This window comes from Manihot esculenta, chromosome 1, assembly GCF_001659605.2.
Source record: "Manihot esculenta cultivar AM560-2 chromosome 1, M.esculenta_v8, whole genome shotgun sequence".
Taxonomy (NCBI): Eukaryota; Viridiplantae; Streptophyta; class Magnoliopsida; order Malpighiales; family Euphorbiaceae; genus Manihot; species Manihot esculenta.
In genome coordinates, this window is record NC_035161.2 from 42,913,253 (window position 1) to 42,930,268 (window position 17,016).

Sequence of the window (17,016 nt, forward strand, 5' to 3'; positions counted from 1 at the left end):
GGATCTGAGGTAGGTGTCAGAGGGGACCCAGTAGACTGCCTAGAAGTTCGCTATCAGCTGTCAGGCTCGTAGGGTGTTTAGGAGGGGTTGTTAAAGTGAGTTCTTCTTCAGGTTTACGCGGTTAGCAGGCAGGTCTGGGAACCAGCCTTAATATCGTAGTGTGAGAGTGGTTCGACGTGTTCGTAGGCTAGTGTCAGGTTTACCATCAGGCAGGGAGGTAGAGTTGGTATCGAAGTGGTACGCAGTACCAGTACCATTTCTATCTTTCCTCACAAGATGGCACCTGCGGAGTTGTGAGCGTGTGTAAGGGCACGTAGGAGTAATGGCGTGCTAGAGAGACAAGGATGAATGGTCCAGTGTGAGGTGAGAAAAGAAGGATGAATCCGTGAGTCTAGGAGAGTACAGAGGCAGAAGAAAGCAACGAAGAGGAAGAGCAGAGAAGGAGGAAAAAGAGAAGGATCAGAGTAGCGCAGCAGAAGCCTGTTGCGAGTTACAAACGACGCCAGTGTCGTACAGATGAAGAAAGAAGGGCAAGGTTCAGAGTGCGCAGTGGAAGTGTGTGCAGTTCTAGAGCGGCGTTAAGTTGCGTTTGCTTGTTTATTTGTTGTTGTAACATTCGGGGACGAATGTTTTTATAAGGGGGGTAGATTGTAATACCCGGCTCGTTCAGGCATCAGAATTCCTACCGTTCGGTGGAATCTCGGATGTCGGATTCGTTTTGGAGGGGTATTGCAAGGGTAAACTGAAGTTTTCTACAAGGTTTTCTAACATGTTTTTAAGTGTTTTATGGTTTTGAAAGGAAAGGAAATGAGTTTAAATGAGTTTTGACGAGAAAAGACTAAGGAGGCAAAATGCAGGTTCGGCCGCCGAAGGTAATGTTCGGCCGCCGAAAGTGCTATAGGTTCGGCTTCCGAAACTTCACGTTAGGCCGCCGAATGTTGCATGGTTTTGCATGCAGTTTCGGCAGCCAAAGGAAAGGCGGTTGGCCACCTATTTAAGCCCCTTTGACCGGCCATGGAGGGTGTTGGAAGCTCTCGTGGTAGTCAAAGGTGAGGTTATGCTCTCCTTGGATGTTTTCATGGTATTTTCCTCAAATCTTGTAAGGTTTTCATGAGTTTTCACTTGGTGTTGAAGGTTTTGAGTAAAAAGAGGAAGTTGTGGAGCTTGAAGTTCTTGAAGCTTGTTTTGAAGCTAGGATCACACCAGCCTTTGTTCTAGAAGAGGTAAGTGTTGATCCTTGTGTTTTCTAGTGTTTTAAGCAAGTTTTATGGAGGGAAAGGGTAGAGTTGCATGGTGAGGTGTAAAAGGATGTTTTTGCGGGTTTTTATGCATGAGTATGTTTATGTGTTATGGGTGTTGTTTGTTGGGGTTTTTAGGTAGTTTTGGACCCCTTTGTGCATATATTTGAGTATATGCTTGCTATGTGTGTTGGGATGCATGTTGAGTGAGGTTTGGGGGAAGTTGTGCATGAGGTGAGCTAGGTTCTGCCTAACTGGAGAACCCAGCTTCGGCCGCCGAAGAAGGGTTCGGCCGCCGAACGTGTTGAGGAGGTGGTTTCGGCTGCCTCAACCTGCCCCCGAAGGATTGGACTTTCGTCTCTGGAGGGAAGGTTCGGCCGCCGAAGGTGTCGCCGAAGGTTAGAGACTTTCGTCTTTGGAGTGTGTTTTGGCCCCCGAAGGCTTCGGCCGTCGAAAGAAGGGATTCGGCCGCCGAAAGAAGGGATTCGGCCGCCGAAAGTAGGCGAGTTTCGTCTCTGGAGAGGACATTCGGCCGCCGAACCTGCCGCCGAAAGTGTCCTGTCCAGCCTTCTTTTGCATGCTTTGTATGAGTGTTCTAGGATCTTTTAGGGGGTTTTTGGGGAGTTGTTTAAGAGTTGTTTTAGAGTTATGTTAGCGTTGTTTGGCACCTCATGTGAGTCCACCTGTGTAGGATCGGACCTGAGGCGAGGTGGTTAGCTCCAGTGTGAGAGTTGGCCCAGAGTTAGTCACAGCTTGGCTTCAGGTGAGTAGACCTCACTATGCATGTTTTCAAGTTAATGATTACAGAGCATGACAGTATGAGCATGAGACACGCATCATGGATGCCATGTGATACTAGGTTGTATTGCATTAGAGATCACGAATATGTTGCATTGCATTATTATTGTTGATGGGATGGACCAAGGCGATCTCAGTAGCCCGCTACCTGTTATGGCTAGATAAGACCTTTGGGAGCTCCGCAGTTAGGGGCCTGGCTCTAGTACATGTAGTGACCTGAGAGTCCGTAGGGACCAGGCACCGACAGAGGGAGTTATGGGATCATGTCTAATCCGAGATGTGAAATGTTTGTGCTGTGACACATTCCATGAAAGCATATAATGAATGAACTGTTTTATGGTTTCTACTCACTGGGCTCTTGTAGCTCACCCCATTCCCTTAATCACAGTTTTGCAGGGCCAGAGTTCAGCAGAGTGAGTTATGAGAAAAGCAGAGTGAGCATGGGTTGCCGTGTTTGGCTGTACTAGCATAGCTAGGTTTTGATACCGTGGCCTGTAAAGAAGATTGATGTATATATATGAAAGAGGCTTGATGTATATGTTTATGCTATAAGAGTTAAGGATGCGATGTTATCCATGTTATAGATGTTATACTTGTTTGTATGCTTGTTGTATAGTATAGTAGTGGACATGATGAATGGATATAATGTTTTAGCAGGATGTATGATAGAGCATAATTTAGTCCATTTTATATTAATATTATTGATGAATATTTACATGATTTGTGCTTAATTTAGTGCTTTTAATATTATTTTGCAGAAAATGGTGTAAAAGGACATTCTAGAGAAAATACCCCTAAAACTGCCTTATTTGGAGCAAAAGAGAGCAAGCCTGCCAAGTTGAAATCAAGTCAAGCTAAATATGGAAAGTTCTAAATAAGGAAAGTGGCAAATAAGGAAAGAATATTCAGTCAAAGCCATTTGAAATTCAAATTTCAAATCAGCAAGTTGCCTTTTCCTTATTTAAGAAGCCATATCTCAAGTTGCCATAATTGAAGAGCCAAAGAAGGAAAGTATTTTGAAATTCAAATCTCCAAGATTCATATTCAGATATTGGATTTCAAGATCCAGCTCATTCAAGAAGCCAAATCTTGAAGATCACATGTTTCCCATTTCATGCCATGCACATTCAAAATTCAAAATTCAAAAGGAGGCTCCACCTTCCTTATTAGTGCATGGGCAGCCTCTTAACTCTTTAGGCAACATCTTGAAGATCTTGGGCAGTAATTAAAATACCAAAGAGCCCCCACTTGCAATTCAAAACATGCTCCACGTTTTTGCCTTAACCCATGCACAAAGAAGGCACATATGGGATCAAGGGCACTTTGGACAGCCTCTAAAAGACTCATGGATTGCTACCAAACCTTGGGCAGCCTCTCAACACCTATTTAAAGGCCTCAAGAACACAAGAAGAGACAGAATTCAACTCTCCAAATTCGGCCAAGCAAGGGCAGCCACACTCCAAGGGGCTTCTCCCCTCAATTTTAGTTCTTCTTTCTTCTTTTCTTTAATTTTCTGTTTTGGTTCAGCCATGAGTGGCTGAAACCTTAATTCTAGTTGAAGTTTGGTTGAAACTAAGGTTGTTTAAAAGGTTGTGAGATCTGAACATAAAGTGTTTGCTTTTGATTTATTCAATATTCATGCAATTGCGCTTTGATTCCAAGATTGCTTTGTTGTTTTGATCAAATTGGCCACTTGATTCTTGATTGCAAAGTTAATTGATTGTTGGATTGGGATATTTGTTAGTCCGTAATTGCTGGAAATATTCTGTCCATAGAACACTTGGTGTAAAAACCCAAGAAATTGTATGATCTAGCAACATCTCATGCGTTTGAGTAGCTAGGGTTTGGATCTTTCTTGTTCTTCATGCAATTAGCAATTGTTTTGATGCCTTTGGCCCAAGGACGTTCCTTGGCAATTTGTCGATTAGTAATTGGTTAGAGGACGTTCCCTAATCAGTTTGTTCATAAGGAAAGACATGGTGGTGAGAAGCGTCTTCCATCCCCATAACCAACCTATTGAATCAATCAAGATAACCATGTTTCAATGATCAACCCAAACAACCAAAGTGGATCCATATCTTCAACTAGACTTTTCTCATATTGATTTCTTCTTTTATTTTAATTACTTGCTGTTTTATTTGCTTTCAATAGTTGTTAGACAAATCAATCTCAAAATCCCCCTTTTTACTTTTATTGCACTTTACTTTAATTCAGCTTTCAATTACTTGCTTTCAATTGTGTTTTCAATTAGTTCTCTTGGTCTTGATTGAGAAAAATAAATAGGTAATCAATTCTCTGTGGATTCGATCCTTCACCACTATCTACAGTTGTAAATTGTAGGTAACCAAGAAGGTTATTTTTTACCGGCTTCGACAACCGCTCCTGTCAATGTATATACAGGTTATGAATGGAAAGAGCATGTTGTACAGAGATAGAGTATAATGAGATAATGTCTAGAGTTGTGCTTTGCCCAGTGTTTGTTTAATCCCTAGTGTATGCATGTATCCTGTTTTACGTTTCTTGATGAGAAATGTGTCAAGCTAGGCTTAACATATGATGTGTTTATAAAACTCCAGTGATCAGGGAAGAAAGGGTATAAAACCCCTTGACCCATTTGAGAGGGAAGAAAGGGTAAATCCCTTGACCCAAAACAGACATCAAGGCTAGCCTGTAATATGCTGACCCTACGAGGATGGGGTCTATGTTTTCAGTTTAGTAGTAGATCACTGGTGTAGGCCTTGACGGCTGTGGTTTTAAGGTTAAGCCTGATGGTTTTACAGAAAAGGTTTTAAAAGCTCGTGTTCTAGTCGGATCATGTATGGGATTGATCAGGTGCACAAAGTTCAGTTTAGGCTTGCTACGGGTCTAGGCGGCCTTAAGCCGATCTGGATCCTAGCGCCGAGCAGTTTGGAGCCGTTATAGAGGGGTATCGGTTTCCGGGCTGTTACAAGAAGCGTCTTCCACCCCCATAACTAATCTATTGAACCAATCAAGATAATTTAAGTTTCAATGATCAACCCAAACAACCAAAGTGGATCCATATCTTCAACTAGGCTTTTCTCATATTGATTTACTCTTTTATTTTAATTATTTGCTTTCTATTATTACTCTCATTATTAGTTACTACAATCAATCTCAAACCCCCCCATTTTACTTTTACTGCAATTTATTTTTATTCTGTTTTCAGTTTATCTCATTTGATCCCACTTTCAGTCTTTTATCTCATCTTTAATTTATTATTATTTCAATTTATTTTATTGGTCTTGTTGAGAAAAATAAATAGGTAATCAATTCTCTGTGGATTCGATCCTTTCACCACTATCTGCAGTTGTAAAATTGTTGATAACCAGAAAGGTTATTTTTGACCGGCCTCGACAACCGCGAGTCAAAAATTGGCGCCGTTGCCGGGGAATTGATTTCACTTGTTTGTTTGTTTTTTTTCATGACCAGATCTGAACACAGGGACACACTCCCCTTTGATCCAGAAATTGAACGCACTCTCAGAAGACTTAGAAAGCAAGCCGCAGAAGCTTCATCTGAAGCAATCAAATTTTACCAACAAGCTGCACCAATGGCTGAACCTATTCCACAAGATGCTGCCCCAAATGGACTTGCTATCCAGAACCAAATAGTCCAAGAAAATCCAGCAAATAGGCCTCAAGAACAAAGAGAAAGAACTATGGGAGAATTGGCAACCCCTGTAGGTGACTATGCACCACTTTGCATCACCTACCCACCTCTGACAGTTCCCTTTGAACTGAAGACAGGTTTGATGCACATTCTCCCTAAGTTTTGAGGTAGAGAAAATGAAAATCCACACAAGCACTTAAAAGCATTCAATATGATCTGTTCATCTATGAAACCTCAAGGTATCTCTGAAGACCAAATTAAGTTAAGAGCCTTCCCCTTTTCATTAGAAGACTTTGCTAAAGATTGGTTATTTTACTTGCCACCTGGATCTATTACTTCTTGGGATGATATGGTCAAAGCCTTTTTGAATAAATACTTCCCAACCCATAAATCAATTGGCATAATAAGGGAAATCACAAGCATAAAGCAAAAACCATCTGAGGACCTTTATGATTATTGGGAAAGATTTGAAAGACTTTGCACAGAATGCCCTCAACATGACATGTCAGACAAGGCCCTTATACAATTCTTCTATGGAGGATTATCTCCCTTATTAGTTACTACAATCAATCTCAAACCCCCCCATTTTACTTTTATTGCAATTTATTTTTATTCTGTTTCCAGTTTATCTCATTTGATCCCATTTTCAGTCTTTTATCTCATCTTTAATTTATTATTATTTCAGTTTATTTTATTGGTCTTATTGAGAAAAATAAATAGGTAATCAATTCCCTGTGGATTCGATCCTTTCACCACTATCTGCAGTTGTAAATTGTTGATAACCAGAAAGGTTATTTTTGACCGGCTTCGACAACCGCGAGTCACACTATTGGATATGTAGAGGACTATTGGTGACAAAACCATCCTTGATTGTGATTTGTTTGTGATGTGATGCATTCCATGAGATCATGTGTTTTAAATTAAATGTTTTATTATTCTGCTCACTGGGCTCTAGTAGCTCACCCCATTTCCCAAATCCCCCAGGTATGCAGGTATGGGATAGGCCAGGAGGTCAAGAAGAGTAAAGTTATGTTTTATGTAATAGTTAGCTATGGACATGAGGATGATGTAATGTATAGTAATGTAATGTAATGCCGAGTATTGAGGTTTAGAGATGTGCTTGACCCTAGTATGTTGTTAATCCCCGTTTGAGTACATGATCTTTTAATGAAATGAGTTAATGATATTTATGTAAACCAAACTTATCATATGTTATATCACCCCATTGGAGTATTTGATGAGGGCTCCAGTGTGGGGTTTAATGTTTATGCTTATGAGTTGTGCATGCACAGGTTGAGTTTGGTAAATGAATGAGAAAAGTTCAAAATTTTTATGTATATGTTGATCATGTATGGGATTAAACAGGTATACAGGATGTATGTTAGGCTTGCTACGGGTCCCGGCGACCTTATGCCGATCTGGATCCTAGCGCCGGTAGCGGTCCGGATTTTCGGGTCTTTACAAGAACTCTACGACTTTTGAAATTTTAAATTTTTGTTTTTCCCGCGCTTCTGCATTTTACTGCTGGAGACAGTTGATTTGGGCAAATTACTTGCCCAAATCGTTTATGCGAGTTACCTTCGGGTTTCAGCTACAGCTTTATTCAGGTGATTTGGCCAGCGATCTGGGCAAATCAATTTGGGTATATAAAGTCTTGAATTTTAGCTTCCTCTTCCTGCAACTTCCTTAATTATTCTTTGAGGCTGATTTGGTCAAATCACTTCGGCCAAATTAATTCTTTAGCATTTTAAGCTATTTTTCACCAAATTTCTGTTTTTCACCTTTTCTGCAAAAAATATTATAAAAATACAAATTAAGCTAGAAAAATACATAATTCAGCAGTAATTATAATAGTAAAAATGTGGCTAAATTATACTTGATCAACATGCATCATAACTGAAAACACAAAACCTATACTAGAACTCTCATCAAATACTCCAGTATGATCAATATTACATGCCTCAGGCTTAATTCAAATATAACTTTTACATAAAAAAGATCATAAAGTAGGGATTATAAAGAAAACTCAGGCAAAGTATAATTTTAATCCACAAATTAATACATGTCCATAACTATACTATTACAACAGACTGTACCAACAACTTAGCCGACCTCTCGAGTTAACTCTGATCCTACAAACTTGGGGTTAGGGGAAAGGAATAAGCTACAAGAGTCTAGCGAGCATAAACGTAAATAAAAGCAATTTAAGAAAACATATGATCATATGAATGCATTACATTATAAATAATTCACATCCAGATAGACTTGTCACTAGTAACCCTCTACATATTCCAATAGTGTCCGGCCCACGACGGGTGCTCCTCAGGATTTCTTCTTAAACATAATATAACATATCCATAGTGTTAGGAGCATAGAATGGGCAAGCCTTGGTCGTTCCGTATCTATCATAACATATCATAACATACTCGAGAGCTAGTGGGTCATCCAACATCCATCCACAATAACAACAAATTACGCAATACATCATATTCATGAATTCTAATGTAAAGCACCCTAATCACATATATACATGGCATTCATGATGCATGAGCATGCTTAAAACATTTATTTTCTTTGAAATAATAATTCAGTTTAGTTCTACTCACCTCTGGCTGATGCACGCCTAACTTTGAAACAATTAACTCACTGCAAGCCTCTACGGCCTCCCAAATCCAATCCTATACAGATGGACTTAAATAATTTTTATTTATTCAATCAATTTAATTTTTCTCAATAAAAAGTAATTTCCAACCATATAAGAGGTTGAGTCCTCAAAGTTTATATAGATAGGAAGATGTAAACCATTTTTATTACTTTTTCATGTAATGCATAGTTAATCACATGAACTTTTAGGAGCGTTATTGTGAAATAATTAATAAAACAAACAAAATGGGTTGATATTTTATCGTAATTTATATAATCTAACCATATATCATTATATAAATATTAGTGTTAAATTAAATTATCAAAGGCAAGTACATATCCTCATCAATAGAGATAAGAAATAAATATATTTAATTTTAGAGTAAAACAATTCAATAATTCATCCTAAATATAACTTGTAACCTTAATTTTTCATAAATTTGCTAATATTATTCCAATTTGACTTTGTTACTTCAAGCTCAATTCTCCTTCTTATTATCAATTAATTATTTTGATGTAATAACTATCAACTCACAGGTTTTTCTGTCTTTTGTAACAGTATTTTAACTTTATTTTCTGTATAGGTTACTCTTCAATTATTTCTCTCATATTAATCATAGGAAGTCATGATATTCTCTCAAGAGTTAACTCATTGTTTTTCAAGATCTCAATAATGGTTACAACCAAGAGATTGACTATTGATATAGAAGAAGTGTAATATCCGGCTAAATTTTAGTATCGAAATTTCAACTTTCCCACGAAATCTCCGTTAGAATCCGAAATCTTAGAACTGAAAATGTTAGAAGGGTAAAGTGAGGTTTTATAAAATAAATTTTAAGTATTTTAAAAATGTGTTAAAAAAATAATAATTGTATTCGACCGCCAAACCTCTCAGATATAGCCGCCAAATGTTGACTGATAGACCCATCTATAAAAAGGGTCTCAACTCGAAAGGGAGAAAGGTTTTTCTCCATTTCAAGCAGAGGTGAGTCTACTGCTCCTTTCCTTCACAAATTCATCTTTTAAGTAGTTTTTCTCGTGGATTTTTAACTTGTTTGAAGAATCAAGCTTGGGTTTCAAGGTTTTTTGGCCATCAGGACTCTTCGAAGCTCATCTCTTTCTCTTCCCCAAATTCTTTCTTGTTGTGATTGTGTCTCCTTCAAAGAGGTGAGTTGAACCCTTTTTTTCTTTTCAGTTTTGAGAAGTTTATAAACTATTTTAAGTGATTTCATTACATGTAAGGGTTGAGAATTAAGTTTAAAAGTATGGGGGATGGATGATTTTTCTTATTGTGACAGTTTGTTGGATGCATGTTGAGGTTTAGGTTAGATTGGAAGTCTTTTGTATTCTGTGGTGTTAATATATGGTTTTAAGTTGTTGCATGAGAGTTTGGTTGCATTTTGAGGGCTGTTGACAAATGCAAAATCGGGTTCTAAATTGCACAAAAATCTAGGTTCGACCGCCAAAGTCAGGTTCAGTCGTCGAACCTACCTGTGAAGGATGCCCTTCAAGCTACCGAACCTGCAGCAAAAATCCCCTGTCCAGCAGTTTTCAACTCGTTTTCTACTTTTCTTATATGCTTTTAGGAGTTTCTTGAGGTAGTTTTAAAAGTTGTAAAAGTCATGTTTGATCTCTTATTTAAGTCTATCTATGTAAAATTGGACTTGGGAGACCGTAGAGACCAGCAATGAGAGAACTTCAGAGATAGACTTGCATCAGCCAGAGGTAAGTAAAACTAAACTCAACTGTTATTTTAAAGAAATCAAATATTTTAAACATACTTATACATCATGAATGCCATTTGTATATGATTAGGTTATTTTGCATTAGAATTCATGAATATAATGCATTGCATAATTAATTATTATTGTGGATGGATCTTGGATGACCTACTAGCTCTCGAGCATGTTATGATATATTATGACAGATATGAAAGTTCAGGTTGAGACTCATTCTATGCCCCTGGCACTATGTAAAAGAAAAACCAGAACGCCTCTGACACTATGGATATGTTACATTATGTTTAAGAGGAAGTTTTGAGGAGCATCCATTGTAAGCCAAGCACTATTTGAATTATGGAGGGTTACTTGCGATAAATTCATATGATGTGAATTGTTTATATTATGACGTATTTATACGATCATATATTTTATTAAATTATCTTATATTATGTTTATGCTTACTAGACTCTAGTAGCTCTTCAAACAGAAAAGAGAGAAACTCATTTTTCTCGTTCCTACTCCTCTGCGGCTCGTGCGCTTCCTTCTGCCATCTCCATGTGACTGTCTTCTGCCCCTTTTGAACAAAGTACGATCGGTTCTTTTTCTCGTTCCTACTCCTATGCGGCTCGTGCGCTTCCTTTTGCCATCTCCATATGACCGTCTTTTGCCCCTTCTGAACAAAGGACGATCGGTTCTTCCCCCTACCCAGAGAGTGGGTTTTATTCCCTTCCACCTGAGGGTAGGGTTTTTGTAACATCCAAAAAATAAAATAAAATAAAATAAAAAATAATAAAGAAATAAATAATAAATAAGTAAAAAGAATATGAATAAAGAAAAGAAAAAGAAAAGAAAAGAAAAATTAATTAAATTAAATTTTAATTTAAAGCCAAGTGGCACAACCAAATAAAAAAAAAAAGAAAAAAAAAAGAAAAGAATAAAGGAGAAAAGACTAGAAGCTTTCCCATTTTTGTTTTCTCCTCCTCCCCGTGAACAATCAACCATGAAACCCACTTCTCCCATCTTTTCTCTTTTACACTAATTTCTTCAAATTTCATCTCTAATCAACTCTCCATCTTCTCCCAGCACCTTTCCAAAGAAGAATTTGAAGAAAAGAAGGGAAATTAAAGAGAAATTTAAAGGGTGAGGGGGGAATGAATAGTAACCAAGGATTAGGAATTGAAAGGTATGTTAGGGGTTTTTGTTGTAGGGTTATTTCTTATTATTTTATGTGAATATTTATGAGAAATATTGTATTAATTTGATTTATTGGTTTATTTTTTTTCATGAGAAAGAAGTGGAAAGGAAAAGTGAAAGTTCCAAAGGGAAAGAAAAGGAAGAGTAGAGAAGTAAAGCTTGTAGAATATTTTGGAAATTCTAAGGTTTGTGCTCAACCCCATTTGAATCAATTCAAAAATTTGTTAATTAGGTTTTATTTCAAATTTTCCTATCCTAGTAGAAGTAGACCAAGTGAATAATAGATTAATTATATTTGTATAATAAAAGTTTGAGAAATAAGAGATTTAATAGATAGAAAATTTTAAAATTAATATGTAAGTTAATCACAAATTAGGTTATGGAACAAATGAAATGACTTATATTCTTGGATAGAAAAATAATTTGGTTAGATATAGTGACAAGAAAAAAAAAAAGAAAAAGAAGAGATATTAGATTAGATGAAATTAAAATATGTATATCTATGTGAATTACTAATATGATTTAAATGTTTTATCTATAAGAAAAAAAGAGGGTTGAGCACCACTAAGCAAATTGCTTAGCGCGTTGGAATTTATTTTTCCTCGCGCAGGTTGTAGATTCAAGGAACAGTAGAGCAAGATCTGCATCAACCCAGTCAGAGTTACATCATTGAGTATCCTGGGGTATATTTTGTAAATTTTCATATGAACTTGATTGTGGAAATATGGCATGTACATAAAGTTTTAGAGATAAATGTGTATATGGTTTGAATTAGATGTATTTGAATATTTTAATGTTGATGTAAATATTGGTTATTCGTATACATTTTTGTGTTGAGATGGTTTATGAAGTGTTTGATCTGGATTGAAATTGTATTGATGGTGAACGGAGTTTGGGGGTTAAGGTTGAAAGTGATAGAAGTGTGATATTACTATTCACAGGTGGGATTAATGTCCATATTTTAGAGGAAACTCTGTCGAATTTTCGGGTAAAAAAAAAAAAACCATGATTTACATGATATAAAATAAAGGAAAAATAAGAGAATTGTTGTAGAATGTAATGTCTCCGGCTCAGTTAATTAAACAACCGGGTAGGGGGTGTTACAGTTTTATATATACATAATCAGCTCCTTTTATTGGGTTGCAAATCCATGCTTTTTGCATGCAGGTGAGCTAATCCTTCCTCATCTCAACTTGTATGTTCTTCGGGTGAGAAGAGAAGACTAAGATCTTGATGATGTCTGTCTTTCCAAATCTCAGATCTCGATGACATTTGTTTTTCTTTCGTCTTCGTCTATGGTACTTCAGAAAGAGATCTACCTATATTGGCTGTCAAGATTTCTTCTTTGTTGAGAATCTCGATGACCTCTTCCCTTTTTTATTTGTTTCTTGGAAGGTCGATCCTAAGGCTTATAGTGTCTGCGAGCCTTTCTCAATGGACCGTTCATAGCTTGGATGAAGTTCTAACCACGTTTCGGTTCTGCTATTAGGTTTTTTGGTCCTTTGATGGGTGAGAAAGCCGCTTGTATGGGTTGTATGAGCTTCAGTATGTCTCCTTCTCTGTTTGGTGGCAACCATCTTGGCCCCTTCTTTGACGTTTAGCCTTACGGCGGCAAGTTTGTTTTGCTTCCTCCTTTGTAGCTAGGATTTCAGGTTTCTTTGAGCCTGTACTATTTTTTTTTTTTGCTTGCTTTTAGGCTCCTTGATGGGCTTAGTTTTTTATGTTTGTGAAATCCACAGAGTCTTTGTTTTGTGGCTGGGTGTTTGAATTTTGGGCTCTCGATTCTTTTCTCAATGAATATTAACTTTTTACAAAAAAAAACTCCAAGTTTGCAAGACCATAGTTAGCTCGAGAGGTCAACAATGAGTTATAGTATAATTCTGATGTAATAGTATAGTTGTGAACATGTAATATATTATTGTTTAGAACTATGCTTTGTCCGAATTTTCTTTTTATAATCTATTATTTATGATCTTATTGTGTAAAAATTTTAAGTTTAAGCTATATTTGAATCAAACTAAGATATGTAATAATGACCATACTGGAGCATTTGATGAGAACTCTAATATGAGTTTATGTTTTCAATTATATTTGTATGCACATATCGAGTTTTGGTTTATAAGATGAAAATATTTTTATATATTTTTATAATTATGGTTGAAATTATATTAGATATAACATGATATATAGTAGATTTACTATAGATTCTGGCGATCTTAAGTCGATCTGAATTCTAACCGCGGTAACGTTCCGATTTTCAAAACATTAAAAAAGGATGACTTTTTAGTGTTAATAAGAGCAAATAACTCTGATACCATTCTGATTAGAATATTTATGATGTTGCTTAATCACACATTATAAGAATATTTATATATAAAAATAATATAAAATTAAAAACTAATATATATAAGAATAATAATACGATTGATAAGATAAAATTGATCTAATCTATTATAGAGTTTATAAAAATTACAATAGATAAACTTTAACATATTTTATAATTATATTTAAATAAAAAACTAATGAAAATAAAATTTTAAATAATAGTAAGTTTATACATAATTTTTATAATCAATTAAAATATAAATAATTTATAATAAATATAAATATAAATATTTTATATAACTTTATTATTCTCCCTTCTTCCATTTTTATATATGATATAAATTACATGTAAAATAAAAAATAACAAATATTGTATAAATTTATTATTAATAATTATTTAATTAAATTAATATTTAATTAAATAATTTTTATTTTATTTCCAATATAATATGTTATAAAATTTTAATTTTTAATACATTACAACATCTTACTTTTTTTAATATATTAAAAAATATTGCTTCCTATTAGTTTTATAATAAACATTTTAATACTTTTTATAAAATTTGATTAATTAAAAGGAAAAGACGATTTGAACATGTTATTTTAATAATTTTAATTTAAAATTAATCTAATTGTATTTTCATTAATTTAATTACTTTTTTTATATTTTTGTTGCAAATTTTAAAATTAATTTAAATAATAAAATTACCATATAAATTATATCTTTACTTAAAAATTTAATATCACTACATTTTTATATATATCCTTTAAGATTTTCTGAACTATAAAATTACTTTTTAAAATAATAAAATTATCATCTATTTTAAATAATAAAACTATCAATTACAAATTATTTGTAAATAAATAAAAACGGCATTATAAAAAATCTCAATATTCCCCTATCTTTCCAATATAATCTATAATTTTATGTTCAACTCTCATTATTTGGTACATATATTAATCACTAAATGAAGGGTTCCATCTAATTAAATTATTTAGTTAAGTTATTTTTGTTAATACTATGTCTTGATTGAGACTTTTGAGTATAAAGCATATCCTTTTATAACGAAGGGTGTTTAAAAGGATATATGCCTTTTAAAGGATAAAATCATAAAATTAAAAAAAAACTATAAAAAAATTATTTCTTAAATAATATTTTTATATATAAATTTATTAATATATTTTATTTTTAAATTAAAAATAAATAATAAGAAATAAATTATTTTATTAAAAATATTTTTCACATAAAATCTTATTTAGAGAAAATTATTTTTAGTCTCTGAAATTTAATGTAATTAACACTTCTGTCCCTCTATTTTAACGACTCAACATTTAAGTCCATCACTCTCTATTCCATCTAAATTCATAATCTTTCTGTCCAAAATAGCCGTTTAATCAAAGAGTATAAGATGTGAGAATTTTTTTCAAAAATGCCTTTAATGAATTTGTTAAAATCTTTTCAACGTTAAATCTCTCTATCTTTCTTCTCTTTCATATCTTTTCTATTTTCTTTTACCCATTGTTAATTCTTTTTTTTCTTCTTTTTTGATCTTTCTTCTCCTCGTATCTTCTCAATTTCCTTTTAATTTTATTGATTTTCTCATAAATTTCGTAAACTTATGAAGTGGATTAAAATATTATGAGAGAATAGATGTTTACCTAGGTATTGAAGAAATATTTACTAAAATTGCCTCATTTCTCCAAATCATAAGCAGTAAAATGTTTGCAATAAAAGGCCATTGTGAACTTCTCTCAACACCCTTCTCTCTCCAATTCCACCACCAATTCCCCGATCAGTACCACCACTATCAATCTTCCAATTCCCACCTTAAAAGCCCTTGACATACTTAATAGTATAAGCAGAAGTCACCATAAGATTCTCTCCAGGAATTTTTTATCCTCTTCCGCATCTAAAATCCCTAAAAACATTAATATCATGAGCCCAAAACTCAACCGTTGATCTAATCAAGAACCAAAGCATTCTATTATGAGAAAGAAGAATGGGAAGAAGAAGAATTTACAGTGAAAAGGTATTGGGTTTTGGTTTCGTGATTTTGAATAGATGGAGTGTTGGAGAAATAATATGAGAAAGAAGAAAAGAAGAATTTACAATGAATATGCATTGAGTTTGGGTTTTATAATTTTGAAATATAAAGACTTTTACTGAGGATCAATTGTCAATTTACGTATTCTAAATAGCTATTTTAGATGAAAGTACTATGAATTTGGACGGAAAAGAAAGTGAGAGACTTAAGTGTTGGGTCGCCAAAATAGAGTTAGAAGTGTTAATTTCGTTAAAATTCAATAATTAAAAAGTAATTTTTCTTATTATTTATAAAAAATATTTTTTATTTAAAAAATATTTTTTATAAACAAAACAGAGCCATTAGGCTAAGATATTTTACATTCAATGTGCATTTGAAAAAAAACCAATGGATATAAAGACATTTGGAGGAAAAAAAGAAAAAAAAGAAAACCCAGCTTTTGCGATCTAAAACCCGACCCGAGCCATGTCTAAAATGAACAGAGTTGTAACCTGTAAGCCCCATATGCTCTGCTCTCTCTGTGCCGTTCTTCTTCTTCTCCGACGTTCTCTTTATTCTGCATCCCTCTTCGATCTTCAGTCAACTCATACACACATCTTATGTGGTCATTAGCTGCCGTCTCGTGACGCGCCACCACCGACTTCGAGAGTGAAAACTGAAATTGCTGCACTTTGAGACTCTGTTTTCAACTGTAAGTCTATTCCTCTATGATTGATTACTGTATTTAGCAGAGACTAGAGAAGGATCAGGGCACATGACTGTTAAGAGATCAATCACTTATATTTCTTTCAAGAATTATCTTTATCCTGAATTTGTTTTAGTGCAGGTGAACTTTGAAAAAAAGAAAAGAGTAACGCCCTTGACTTTTCACTCATTGGATGCACCGTCACCATTTTATTGGTCGAAGATAGATTAAAATAAAATATTTTAAAATATGATATGTGTCTAGAATTCTTTTGTTTCTACACTTTAATGATTATATTTTTTATTATTTAAGAAAAAAACAGATTTTTAAAAGTATTTAAGAGAAAAAATTTCTTATCACCAATATAGTAGGTTGAAATTAAAGGTTTGAAATTTATTTAAAATCTCTAAAAATCTTATCTTAAGTATAGATGGAGAGTTTTTTCATCTTCATTTCCTTACAAAATCTCCACTCATATATTTACGAAATGTATCTCATGTTCATAGGGCGATCTGTAGCAATTGGTTTCAGGTATTTAGATAAACAAGTAACCTAACAATAATAATTGTCCACTAAGCCCATAACTGTACCAACTCACAGCAGCTTTTATGTTCCTTTTGGCGTTGCAGCATGCATATTACATTGCACATGAATTATCCAAAAAATCAACTCTACAATTGCACATTAATTGTATAAGAGTAACATTTGGAAATATAAGGATAAAAAAATATTTGTTA

At 34.3% G+C, this 17,016-nt stretch overlaps 1 long non-coding RNA gene across 1 annotated transcript; it reads left to right on the plus strand.

Moving 5' to 3' along the window:
• Positions 1–10,937: 10,937 nt before the first annotated feature.
• On the plus strand, positions 10,938–12,049 carry LOC122721691. The gene is made up of 3 exons (XR_006348416.1): positions 10,938–11,213; positions 11,323–11,409; positions 11,835–12,049. It is a non-coding gene; the product is annotated as an uncharacterized LOC122721691 (long non-coding RNA).
• Positions 12,050–17,016: the final 4,967 nt, after the last annotated feature.